Source organism: Sinohyriopsis cumingii, chromosome 12 (assembly GCF_028554795.1).
Source record: "Sinohyriopsis cumingii isolate HCF-2022 chromosome 12, ASM2855479v2, whole genome shotgun sequence".
In the NCBI taxonomy this organism is placed as follows: domain Eukaryota; kingdom Metazoa; phylum Mollusca; class Bivalvia; order Unionida; family Unionidae; genus Sinohyriopsis; species Sinohyriopsis cumingii.
The window spans coordinates 52,971,163-52,986,010 of NC_142972.1; the positions used below are offsets into that span (position 1 = coordinate 52,971,163).

Consider the following 14,848-nt stretch of genomic DNA (forward strand, 5'->3'; position numbering starts at 1 on the left):
TTCAAGAACTTAACCACCCAAACTTGTATTGGTATATGGGGTGCACTTGAGTAAGATCTCACCCATTCATAAATTTCTGAAATTATCGCAGACGGGGTTGTCCACAAAGCATGAATGCACATATTGATCATGTTTAGGCATTGATTGGTATTTTTGGCAGATCTTGGGCGGGGGTGGTGGTCTGAAAATATGTACATCCAATTTCTGTACCAGATCAGATGTTTGACTGCACGCAAATAAAACATTCGATCTCCTTTTACCATTCCGAATGGCCGGACTTTATTGGCAGATAACTGATTGTACCATCAATACCCTTATACAAATCAGATGCGACCTCGATCATTCTAAATGTTACTTTGGCCATGTGATTCAATCCTCTGCGTAACTGTCTGGTGATGATTATCCCGTCGATTGACTGTTATCACGATTCAACAACGAGCCAAATTACAAAATGGATTAATTATCAGTGGTCTCGACAATTATCTTTGCTATGTAATACGTCAATTTGATGAAAGTTAAATGCATATACATATATGATATATATATATATATATATATATATATATATATATATATATATATATATATATATATATATATATATATATATATATATATATATATGCATATAACTTTCATCAAATTGACGTATTACATAGCAACGATAAATGTCGAGACCACTGATAATTAATCCATTTTGTATATATATATATATATATATATATATATATATATATATATATATATATATATATATATATATATATATATATATATATATATATCAGTTGTTTTATTTTATGCCAAATATTCCATTCTAATGACAAACATTCCGATATAAAACTGCGGTCAACCCCCAAACACAAATTCATATTTAGATATTAAAATAGTGTTTAAATTTCAGTGCTTCAGCTACTTTTAACAAATAATTTAGACATTATTATTATTATTATTATTATTATAGAAGACAGAAAGAACTGTTAACATATGCATCTTTCATTAAAAAAGATCGTAGAAAACTTTGAATGCTACAGCCTGATGTACACGACACGTTATCAATATAACCCGCTTCTCACTCCATGTGCGAATGCGCTTGATTTAATGTATGCAAATGAAAAATGTTCAAAATTTTAATTATTATTTCTGAATCATGCATGCATTTTTACCCACAATAGTAATAATAATAAGTAAATAAATTAAGACACAAATACACGAAAAATTTGTTAATGTACATTGTCTAAATATAGGCTATTCATTAAAATAAATAATACTTTTTCTATGCGGAAATTTTCTTTTATTGTTATTTTCAAGTTTAAACTATGCAATGCGCAAGAACATTTAGACAACTTTGCTAGCTCTGCTTCAACATCACTGCAAGAAATGGTCCGGTTGGTGTAGCGTTCACGTGGATAAATTTATTTTGTGTAAATTATCTAAACTAACAATGTCCTTCGAAAGTTTATGAATATATACTGATAAGTCACGTGTTGCATACAGTTTGGTCGTGTCCTTGGGTACCCATTGTTTGATACAATAATTAAGTAATAGTCAATGGATACGTGCTGACTGATATCAAGGAAGAATACCTGACATATTCGTATACAAAAAGCATAAAATAGATTGACAAATTTGAAGGCTAAGACAACGTCAGCTTTTCATTAAGTTTGGTTGACTGATTAATTGGAAGATTAATGAACGTATTCAGAGAATTCCTAGATTCTGAAGTTACAAAATACTTTGTAATGAGCGGCAATATCGTTACGTTATTGATGCTGCAAATCATTTGCCTATTATATTGACAACATTAGGCCAGAGTAAAACTAAATAAAATAAAAAATTTACGCATTTGCGAAACTCGTGCATAAAAGAAGCTTCAAAAATTCAAACTCAAGTTTTCTCAGTACATGAACAAGTCTAAAATTACATAGTTAATCAGATTTTAGCATTTGAGAAACATTTGATAAATACTAGACCATCCATACTTTGAAGACAAAATAATGTTTACACGCCGTAAATAACGGAACAAATCTTTATTGTTTTGAATTAAACAGTTTACGGAGAGGCGACATACAATTTGACGAATGTCAGATGAAACCATCAATGTCGCAATCAGGAGATGATGCCTGTTTGTTTACAAGTTTAGACAGATTAAAAGTGTGAACAATACTAGTTGTTTTGAAACCATTCATTACAGAAAACAGAAGCGTTAATTGATTGACTTCAAGCTTACAGATAATAATGTTTATAAAAAAAACAACATGCAGCTTTACCAATTACATTATGGATGCTCGCATGAAAGATAGCAGCATCCGCCTTCAGAGTAAGACGATCAAGTGGTTATATAACGGAGTCGATGACGCACTGAAGCATGAACTGCCTTAGGCCACAGATCGATGTCTAAGGTTCGAGCCAAGCAAATGGCACAGAGGTGACATATCTGAAGAGTTCGCCTTCCATCTGATGCACTATGGTTATCTCCGAGTACTCCGCTTTTCTTCACCCCGCAAAGGCGGCCTCCCGTACACTACTACTAAGTGTATGAGGTGGGTCGTAAATATAGAAGTACCTACATGTCGGAATGCGTAATCAAACTCATTTCTAGCCATCAATACATCTGAACATAATATTATGTCAGCTACAAAATAAGATTTTTCGAAACTCTTACGCTTTTCTTTATGTCACTAAAATTTATTACCAGAAATTTGTTGTTGCTGTTGAGTTTAATTATAGTAGCGTTCGCACAATTGTGCATGTGCCACTTTTTTCTGACTGCACCGCAGCCTGCTAGTTGTTCCTGGGGAAGGGGAAGGTGCCACCTCCCCCAGGCTTTTATGGATTCAAGGAACCCTGATAGTTTGGCCTCAATCTGTGGGTCCATAAAGGTCCCTACAGTTGAATGGTTGGCTGTCATTAGTGGGAAGGAGAGCTCGGGAACGGTCCTGCTTGCTTTACATCGCTGGTTTCTTGTTGCATTTGCCTGTTGTTGTTTTGTTTGTTTTTTTTTTTTTTTTGGGGGGGGGGGGGGTTTTCGAGATTTTTTTTTCTTTTTTCTTCTTCAAAATGTTCTAAAAGGAGGGGGATGTTCTATGCTGTTTATAGAGGTTCTTAGGAGATATCATGTATGAAGAGAGATTTTCAAGGTTATTATGGGATTACTAGTCGAGGTGTTTAGGGTGTGTTTCCTACGTTATGTTATTTATAAGTTTTTAGATATTACCTCTTTAAGTTATTTATTAATTGATGTTTTTAGAGATTGAATGTTATTTATACTTTATTTAGCAAGAGACCGGAGTCCTAGCCGATTGCACTGTTCGTTAAGGACATCTAGGACAGGAATCCTAGCTGATTACTCGGTTTGTTAAGGACATCTAGGACATCCGATTTTGCGGTTTCCTTAGTTTTTTATAGGTGCTTCGTAAGTGAATTATTTATTAATACTTTTATAAAATGGAATGATATGTTATGGATTTTTATGTGGTGGCTTCTAAATTTATTTAGCTAGTTACTGGGTCTTTTGGTTTTGTGGGGATAGTAATTATATTTTTTTCCTAAGTCCTGCTGAGTCTATGAATTGATTTATATTTTTATATGCTGATTGTTTGTTTTTATTAGAGTCCATAAGTAACTCTGGGTATGTGTGTGGTGATCCAATCTCTTTTTGGTTTTTGATAAATATTTTCCGAGCGGGTTGATATTTTGGGCATATATTGAATACGTGGTGTAGATCTTCGGTGGTGTGTCAGTTAAAGCAGTTAATGGTTGCTGGTTTGGGTCCTATAAACCTTCCAAAACTGCTTGCTAGTTTAGTTTTTCCAGTTATTATCCTGTTTATGGTTTTCTGTTCTAAGTAGGTACCCTTAGGTAGCTGTATGTTCCTATCTACGTTTTTGGGGGTTTCATGGTGCTTTTTACCTTTTGTGGAGGAGTTCCAAACATCTTGCCATGTTTGGTCTATATATGTTTGTGCTTCTGTAGAGCTATAGTTAAGCTTGATAGAGTTTTGATCTCCTAGTTTGGTTTTTGCAACTTTGTCTGCTGTTTCGTTGCCAGAGATTCCAATGTGAGACGGTATCCACATGAGCTCGACTAATTGATGTGCTGTGGTGATATCGTCGATTAACTGGCATGCTCTGTCGAGGAATTGTTTCCTAGAGTGTGTATTGCGATTTTGGATCGATTTGATAACGCTTAGGGAATCGCTTATAATGACTGCTTTAGGTATTTGGTTGTCTTTGATCCATTGTAGTGATTCAAGTATAGCCCAGAATTCAGTGGTGTAAATGGAGCAATAGTCAGGTAATCTGGATCCCGTTTGTATATTTAATTCAGGGATGACTATTGCTGCTGCTGTTCTTGGTGTGTTGTTTGTTTTTGGTCCATCGGTATATATTTTAACATAGTCCGGGTATTTTTGGTTGATTTCGTTTACCAGTACAGGTTTTAGTAAGTTTTCTTGTCCTTCTTTATTGCCTAATTTGGTAGCTTCAATGTTAATCCTTGGTGGTACCAGAAATTAGTGTTTGATAGCAAATGAAAAGAATGGACAACACTATTTTTTAAACCAGGTAATATTTTATCTTACTTGATACAGAGACCACTCCGGTGGCCTAGTGGTTAGCTTGTCTGCCTTGGATGTGAGAGGTCGCGAGTTCGATCTCCGGCCTAGTCATACCAAAGACTTATACAAATGGCATTAACATCTGCCTCGCTAGGCGCTCATCATTAAGAGGTTAGTGTTAGGACTGGTCGGCCTAGAGTCAGGATAATGTGACTGGGTGGGACATCATGCTACACGTCTGCGGCATGATGCCCCAGTGCTAGTCATCACTATAAGCTGCCATACCGCAGACATCGTGGCGATATGACCGAAAAATTATTAAAGCTGTGTTAAAAATCCAAATCACACACACACACACATATATATATATATATATATATATATATATATATATATATATATATATATATATATATATATATATATATACACACACACACACATACACACCCTTGATACAGATACATAAGTTTGATGCAATTCTAAAATATGTAAAGGCAGGTGATCTCGATCAGTTATTAGTTTCGGTTTTAATTTAAATTCAGATCAGTTTTCAAAGAGAACTTAACGTTTATTTGTGATCGCCTAATTATTCAACTTTATACAAAATGGCTTTAAATAATTTACCTCTGTTTAGCACCATAAACTTGTCAAGGGGATTTACACGCGTTTCACACCCTATTGATAGCTACAAACATGGTAGCTTTTAATAATTTGCAATGAATTCACGCTATTCAAGAGCAACTACTAACGATGAAAGAAAACAGAAGATTACAAGGATGGTGAATTTTAACATTTCTATCCTATGCGATTGTTCCTTGCATATGAACTAGGCCTTTCTCTATTGTTCCCGACAATCCGATAAGAAAATGGACACGGGGCCCGGATGCAAGGGTGGTGGTGGTGTCCTAAAATCTCTTAAAATATTTCAATAACTTGTCCAACATTTTAATATTCTTTACAGAATTGTTCAGGTCCTACTCCATCACCAAATTCTTGTGCAGTGTTTGAAGTTTTCCACATGTGTTCCTACCACTTGTTGGTTCCCATTAACACCTAAAATGTGGACAAATTAACGAATGCGTTTCCTTTTAGAAACAGAGTATCATGCATCTGTGTATTGTTTAGTAGCAGCAGTTAAAGTGGTTGCAGTAGTTTACATAAGGTTTTATGCAGACTCTCACGAAATTCTACTAAGTAAATTTGCATGTTTGCATAATGTACTTACGGGATAATTTACGATACGCATTCCTATTTGTTGCAAGTCATTATATATTTGCATTTAGTCTGGGCTTTAGTTTGCATGTCGAGTGGAGAGCAAGACAAAGTTTTTCAGTCTCAACTTCAATTATTTCCACTTCACGGACCTTTACTGCGGGTGAAATCATAAATTTCAATCTGGAGCTTGAAATACTTTGATGGGTTTTTTTAACGAATAAGTGTTTCTCTTAACCCGAAATGTGATCACAGTAGAAATAAAGTGGCTGTCTGCCTATTGTATTGGAGGTTTGCCGATAATGTTAGATATAAGATGGAATCATAAAACATAAGTACTCAGGAATGTGTTAACAAAAAAAATAGAGAACGGACAGGTAGACAAATAAAAAGACACAAAGACTACCATTCAAAAAGACTGACATATGCCAACACTGACATACACAAAGACTGACAGACACGATGACAGAAATAAAGACTGGCAACACAAAGACTGACATGCTCAAAGATTGGCAAAACAATGATTGACATACACAAAGACTGACACAGACTGACAAACACAAAAATTGCCATACACAAAAACTGGCAAATGCCAAGAATGACATACACAAAGATTGACAGACACAAATTCTGACAGACACAAAGACTCACACTGATATATATTAAAATATATCAAACATTTCATCTCAAACACTACAATTAAATTCAACGTTTGCAAGAATTGAACGCTTAAAATAAAACAAATGTATATCAGCTTCCAGGTGCAAAGTTAAGCTCTTAGTGCGACCGCCTGCATTGGAAGGTAGTCTTCTGTCTACAGTTTGCGGATTTTTCTCCTTTCTGCGTATTTATTTTCAATAAGAAGTTTCACCCCAACCAATGCCACAGAGAGCAGGTTTATAGCGAGTAAAGATACAGTGGAGACAGGCAAAAAAGTGCCAAACACACACACACACACACACACGCACACACAAACAAACACAGCCACATGCACACAACATTAATTCATTGTTCGAATGTTCATAAAAAACTAAGGTATATAGGTTTTTAATTTTTATATTTTATTTTTTCATAAATTTAAAATACAAACTCAATCATGTCTTGATCGTATCAAAACACACAAGTATAATTAAAAAAGAATTGTTTTGCCATGAACCAAAGTAATTACAAGGGTCCTTCTGCTGCCATGCTCATGTACTCATCCTATGTATGTAATGTATGAGTTTAAACTGTACTTTGATTTAAAGACTTTGGCAACTCACATTCCACTACAAAAAAAACTTATCTGATTGTTCTACTGTTAAAACATTTTTGACGACAAAAAGAAGGATGAAAGACACATCCAAAGTCTAAGGCCCTTTACATTGCTGCAAGGAGGCCATACATTCGTTTTCATAAAACAAGGATAAATATGTTTCAATGCACGTGATGTAACCGGTGATGGCAAAATTTCAAGTCTTAATCACCGCTTGCATGACAGATATATCTATCTTGTCAGATTACGTACAATCCATACATAAGCCCTACAGCTTACATAAGTGGCTGAAATGCTTTTAAAAATATGAATTAACATCAAGGAAACAAAACATATGTAGTGTCAAAATAACGATAGTCCTTAGTTATTTTCCTGCTGTGGGGATTAATGCTACCGTGGAAATACTTGCACGAAATCATACATCCATTAAAATCAGACATAACATAGAATGATCATGTAAGCACATACGAATCAAGTAATCAAAGGTCTTTTTAACCACAACATACATTTTTCATTACTGATGGTTATACATCTTTATTTCTCTTTTAGCACGTAAATGATATTTCCTTTGTCCTTCATGATTTGCACCGATTTACGAATATAAAGTGAACAGTACAATTTAGGGTTAATTCATACTAAGGCTTCTTGATTGTCTGAGCACCTTGAACATCGCGGGTTTACAATTAAAACAAAAATAATAAGACAAGAAAGATTAGCAATTATTTCGTACAAATTTGGTTTGAGACCTACTTTGGATAAGTATTAATATCCAAAGTTATGTATTATAATGCTTGAGAATATGTGTTAGTGTCTGCATTTCCTTCTCCCTCACTCTACGTTCTCTTAGTTGAAAATCAGCAGACCTACGAAATCAGACATCCATTGAAATCAGACCTAACACAGAATGATCATGTAAGCATATACGAATCAAGTATTCAAAGGACTTCTTAATTACAAAATGGCTGGGACCAAAGAGAAAGATGTTCACGGGTGAGCGTTTGTGACGTTCTGTCGTATTGGGGTGGGCTTCTCCCAATATAATTTAATTAAATTAAATTGAAAGTTCCACCCTGGCTCGTTAGGTTAGAAAGTTAAATTAGTGATGATGTAGATTTACAGCTCTGAGCCCCCAGTCAGCAATGCCGACGGTTAAATTATAGAGAACACGAAGATGAAATTCAATCAATAACAATTTAATAAATGTGATAATTTAAAAACGATAACTTCCAATCACTCGTCTTTCCCTCGACCAAGTGACAGCCTAATTCATCCCGTGATTTACAGTGTGAGTTCGATTTTCCCCCGTCCTTGCATCTACTCATCTATTTCTTCCCGCTGATTCTTCCTTCATTCCGTTCCTCTAACTCCCCCTTTGTCTCTGTTTCCCTCTCTCCTATCTCCTCCTCCAACTTCGCTCCCAGACTTCAACTTCTCCTGACTTCTCTCCTTTCTTCTCCTTTCCTCCGTCTCTACTATCTCCTCCTCCAATTCGCTCCTAGACTTCAACTTGTCCTGAGTTCTCTCCTTTCTTCTCTTTTCCTCCGTCTCTCTATCTGAGACTACGGGACCAAACTGAAACTGGTCTGTCCCTCAAAGCTTCCTGTGAAAATCCACAAGGCGTTAACAAATGTTTTATCGAACCTCACCTCACACTATAACGACAATTAACCATCAGATAGCTGTCGCTGTTTCGGCCGCGCATGCATACACATCGAAATTCCCACACACTTCTTGCAGGGTAAACAATGGCGTAATAACACAGTATCAGCGAATTGTTATACAGACATCAATACATTGCGTCACGTCAGTATATACACATATATATTTAATCTCATCGTACTACAATCTGACAAAATCAGACGCATGTCTGTACATTACAAATATTCAACAATGGCAAAATCTATAATCATATGAACATATGTGTTAGTCTACTATAAAATACCCACATAGTAAATTACAATATTAACTCTTACGACGGCTGGCAAGCTATATAATTCTTTACAAATATCAACTCATTTCTTCAAAATATGCAAACATATTAACAAAACAAAGTAATTCTTCGTACTACGATTCTAGTACTAATAAAGTATACATACGACCTACAATTAAAATGCAGTCGCATTCCACAAAGACAGAACAAATATCTACTGACCTTTGAAGCTTTCTGTACTTAGACCTTCCCGCTCTAAGATTTTCCCGCCATTAACGAATGGCTATTCGGAGTTACGCTAACCTCTTCGCTGGGTAATTTCTCTCAGCGAACTAACTTTTGCCGGAAAACGCAGGGATATCATTCTACCCAAATCAAGGTCTCCCCCTATCTCGATTCTGATTGGGTGGCGCTGTGCCCCTGTCCAATCGTCTTAGCGGCCAGTTCAACCTGTCTGTCTGTTTGCAGGGGAAAGAAGTTAGGACACTCCCACTTCTTCAGGCAATTTCTTTTGATCTTGGAAACATTTCGACACCTAGGTGATAATTGGCTGTCTGTGACTTCGCAACTCCGATGTCCTGTCCTTCGATTCTAGCCACAACAATCTTACGTAACGGATTAGTGCTAGCCTTCGGCAATGTTCGACATCAAACAATGACCCGTCAGAATTACCTTGATTATACATGTTTCAAACTGGGCTACTCTGGGTCGGGGTAAACATGACACCGTTCTAGTTAAGATAGCACAACCTCATAAACCAGTGTTGGCGTACCCCCTTTTGGGACCTCGGTCTTATTAGTGAACCCTTTCTGTCCTTGTTAGTGCGAAATTTAGTGATTTTTTTTAATAATGTGTAACCACTGAAACCCTTTTTCATATCACCGGTGGTACAGGTACCACACTTTGGGAAACACTGCTATAAACACATTTAATCTTTTTTTTTTCAATGTTTCTGTTTAGTGAACCATTCCCTTGATCTTCTCGTGTTTTCCATATGAGCCATAACTTTGAGATATCTTTCATGAAACACTAAGTGGATTATACGACCACTGACGTCACTGAAATGTTACAACCGTTTTTTTGTTGTGGTATTTTGTTCGTGTAACTTTCTCTTTTTCCGCTCTCTTTGCATAGATGAAGTGTTCAAATGTTCATTACGTACTTGAAATCTATTCAGTATGTCTACCATGAATGCGTTGAAAGAAAACAGCTATCATTTTGAACAAGACTTTTCATAGTAGATTTAAACTTTCAAAAAGCAACATAACAAGGACAAATAAACAATTAACACATTTATCATGCTTGGACTAGGCCGGTTAAATGACTGTGACGACTGTTTACAATTGCTGAATTTTGCATCACGTGCAGAAAATACTGATACATATGAGAGATAACTTGGATGTATCATTACTGATTGCGTTGGATGTTTGCCACTCGAAACACTGATTTGCATAATTTAAGATAAATAATACAAATACAGTGTCATGAAAATCAGATGCCGGTCGATAACCTTGAGACGACAGTTTGATCAACAATGTATCATAAATAGAGGACAATTTCTTTGACATATTTTAGCATGTGGTAAGAAAAGTCTCTCTTTCTCTCTTTATATATATATATATATATATATATATATATATATATATATATATATATATATATATATATATATATATATATATATATATATATATATATTTGCGAGAAATGGTCGACATTAAAGCAAATATTTGATCAAAACTTTGAAACAATAATTATCTTTCTATACTTTGTATACTTTGGAAACTGGTACCGTTCTCAACTATTCTTTTTCATGCATTGTTTTATCTTAGCTTGGAACCTATTTCATAGGCAGATTATGCAAGCGCATGTTAGGGAGATATTGTCCTGTGTACCCGTGAATTATGGATCATCGACAGGGGCGCCGAAAGAATTATTTCTGGGGCGGGGTGTGAGTGTGGCAAACATGTAGTCGTCAGCTAAGCTTTATGGATGCAGGCCAAACATCAGAAATGAAATCGGGAGAGGGGGAAGGAGGTGACAACGGAGCAAGCGCCGCCCTATCACCTTGCCCCTATGTGCGAGCTTTAAAGTTTGCTTTTTCCTACTGAGTTTTGCATCGAAATTAGTTGGCACTTTCTATATATGCATATTGAACGAGGCAATCTGATCATTAATTTACATATTTCCGCGGACAAAATACAGGACCCTAACATATAGCCACACTAGGGAGATTCACAGGAAGTTTCTGCAGAAGTCAGCATCAACAAAGGGTTTCAATTTCAGCTTCGTTTCACGTACAACAGGGACTTGGAACAAATTACCATCAACATTTGCAGAAGCCCCGGACTTGGTATCTCATACACAAGACCTTTCCAGCATCACATTAAGGGGTCCCCGCGCTTCAGGCCTAAGGTCGTTCTTATGAGTTTGTCAAGCTATATTCTCCGGTAAATATGAAACGCTGATACAGGCCGCACGTAATGCACGCAAATCGCGAAAGTTGATCTAGTCTAGACATAATCAGTGTTTGCAGTAGCATACCAATCGAAATACCGATACTCTGGCCCCACGCGGTCATGGTCGGCCCTAGGCCCTAGGCTCCTAGGCCCCGCGTACTCCTAACGCCGTCTTTGCACACAATGATCCAAGCTAACTAACCAGTGTACATTATAACAATACATGTACGCTCTAAATATTGCTTGGCACATTTGCAGTCAATACGATTTTTCTGCAGAATTGAAACTATAATATCGATTTTTTAATGTAACAACTTTTATTAATAACTTCGCAGATCAGGTAACCGGCCTGTTTAAAAGTAGTACATTGAATTAAAGCCCAATGAAACATTATTGATACATTGTATTTGTCGCGAGAGGTTGTCTCCATCCACAATTAGCCGATTACTAGGAGCAAACGTCTCGGAGTGAAGTGTTAGTGAGTTTCCATGATGCCATGGTCAATTAATAGCGAATTCAGATCAGAGCCGCATGAGTGTCCCTGTAGTACCGTAGTCCTTATTAAAATCTCATGGTACGCATTGGTGGAATCAATAAGAAGGGACTTTGCAGATACCGTTTATGTCGCCATGATGGCAAATGTGATGCAGTTGTACTGGCGAATGTGCCTTGAAACCATGAAATGACTGGCCTAAGGTGGCGTAGTTAAAATAGTTCCCTGTGTTAGGTGATAGTTGTATAGTTTCTACAGCGTAAATTGCTTACGGTGCGGGACCCTGATGAAGAGAAACCATGCAGATGTGCGTTGACAGATATTAGGCAAGTTGTGAGATCTGTGGTCTTGCTTTTGTTAGAGTAAAATTTATGTATAGAAAGGACACGTCGGGCCCTCTAATTTACAAATGAAATTGTATGGAAGTCTTTGGAAATTAGGGGTAAATTTATTACTTCTAGCGGAATCGCGTCAGAGTTTGACGCCACTCGGTCAAGCAAATACCCCTGGCTTGTAATAACAATAATTCAATATGAAATTTTATTTAAATATACTGGTTTGATGACACCGATCGACTGGAATATAACGGTTGAATTCAAGCATATCAGTAAATTCAGTTTCTTGCAGAGAGAAGCTTATACTTTCATAGTGCTTCCCATCGACGACCAGCGTTGTGATAGGATGATTGATTGGTTACTTCAGTTAGCACTCTCAGACTGTGACCCTGTTGAACAAAATAGGTAGATCATGCTTAACATTACCATATGTGACTCATTCAAAACGAACCTTAGTTAATATGTTAAAGTTGGGCTTTACTTATTAGTGCAAATAACAACGTGGAATGGATTCACATAAAAAAAAAAATTGCAGGTGGCACTTTATTATAATGAAACAAACGTGGCATTTGATAAGGATGTGTTAATTTTCCTACTAACGTGTCCCTTGCGTTTTCACATGGCTGTAACAGCCGTTCTATTGTAGTGCACCGTTTCTAAAGATATAATAATCGTTGTACATAAAACGTATTATTTGATATTAGGTCAGCATTTGCGAATCCCATTGTGAAGTTTAGTGGAACTCAGTAAAAGTCAATACTGTGTTCTCAACAGTGCTGCTAATCGTAACGACAATGGTTACCTGTCGCATTATCAAAGTAACTGCCGTGGGTAACAGTCCCGCGATTATAGTAAAGGTGGTGAGTAACTGTTCCTTGATCAAAGTAACTGCCGTGCGTAACTGTCCCATGATTAAAGTAACGGCCTCCATAACTGTCCCATAAAGTAACGGCATTGGGTCACTGTCCAATGATCAAAGTAATGGCTGTGAGTTACTGTCCCATGGTTGAATTAATTGTCGTAGGTAATTGTCCCATGATCAAAGTACAAATATTTGTTGCATCGACACGATTCCAACAAAGATTTTCACTGTACCCGAAGAATGGTGCTAAATGTAAACGCTTAAATGGACCTATATAGAGATTGAAATCACGAATATTGTGATACAGATTCCAGCAATGAAGGAAAGGGTCTTCAGCAGAAGAGCACACAGTTCTGAATTTTCCATCTATTGCAATAAATACAAATAGTTTTTGAGGCAGTAGCATAGGAATAAAACACAACCATGTTGTTACTGAATGAATGATCGTTAATAAATGGACGAAATTTCATATTGTTACATTGAAGTGAATTTCTGTGATTTGCACAAAGTGTCCTTAAAAATTAGATAAGGGCGTTTTTGTTTAATCTCGTTGAAATGCACCGCATCAAGATTTTAAAATGCAGATGAAAAAATTTTGCTGCGACTACTGTTCTTCGGCCAACCTCAGCATGTCTGTGGCATGTTCTCCACATTTTGTTTAAATCGATAATTTCATACTTGAATGACTCGCAAGACACATAAAACAACAAGTACACAATGTGAATCACACCTGCATGCAATAGTTAACGACGCACGAAAACAAACTCAACATGTTCAATAAAAATGACATGAGACCACCAGTCCATTGTGTGACAAGGATACAGACACAATGGAATATATTACAGCTATTTGCGAAAGAACTGCCATTATCATACAGAAATAAGCCGCAGAATTGTATTCTCACTGCTACTAAAGTCATAAAAGTGAAATTATGGGAAAATGACACAAAATTTACTCAGACCATTTAAGCCCTTATCAATCAGGATCTGAACCTTTGAGTGACAAAGACTATCTTGCAAAACTAACGAGTGCTCAGTAGAGTGCTCAACAGTGCTCACAACGCAGTACATTTTAACATTTTAGAAGGACGGTTTGCTGAGGAGGGTTGCTCTCCAGAATAAAGGGTTGTCTTGTATCAGACAAGTTAACAATTTATTAGAAAAACATTGTAAAATTTGGTACAAATATGAACATAAGTTTTGAATCGAAGATGAAAAAGAAGTGATGAAAAGACCCCAGAAGTATAATATGAACACAAGTTTTGAATCAAAGATGAAAAAGAAGTGATGAAAAGACCCCAGTGGTTACCTTCTGCTTTAAAAGTGACATGACTAAATTCCGAGTCGATCAATATTTTAATGCGGAAATATACTTATTGTATAACATTTACAAGGATAAATACAAAAAGGCATATTACGATACGAATATTTTCCTTTAAAAATGAAATCAGTTGAAATCATGTAATTGTGCATTTTAGTTCAAGTTATTTATATTCTGTCAGTTTCTTTGGTTCTTTATTTGGAACACGGAAGAAAGGAAGGTGTAATCTAAATGCAACAAAATACAACATTTTTTCTAATTTCTCTCTCCCTAGCCTATACATATAAAGAGCTCTTCTCTTTGTAGAGCAGACATAAGCTTTCATATGATGCGCACTCAAACTGGATGCAGAAATTTAAATCATATATGGCTTATGATTTTGACCTGAGCTTTTCTCGCACGAATCCGTCTATGCTTGTGG

General features: G+C 36.3%; 1 protein-coding gene across 1 annotated transcript in view; it reads right to left on the reverse strand.

Annotated features, from left to right (window-relative positions):
• The window catches only part of LOC149786446 (uncharacterized), a 66,440-nt gene that overhangs the window by 10,324 nt on the left and 41,268 nt on the right, over positions 1-14,848 (reverse strand). The window lies entirely within an intron of this gene.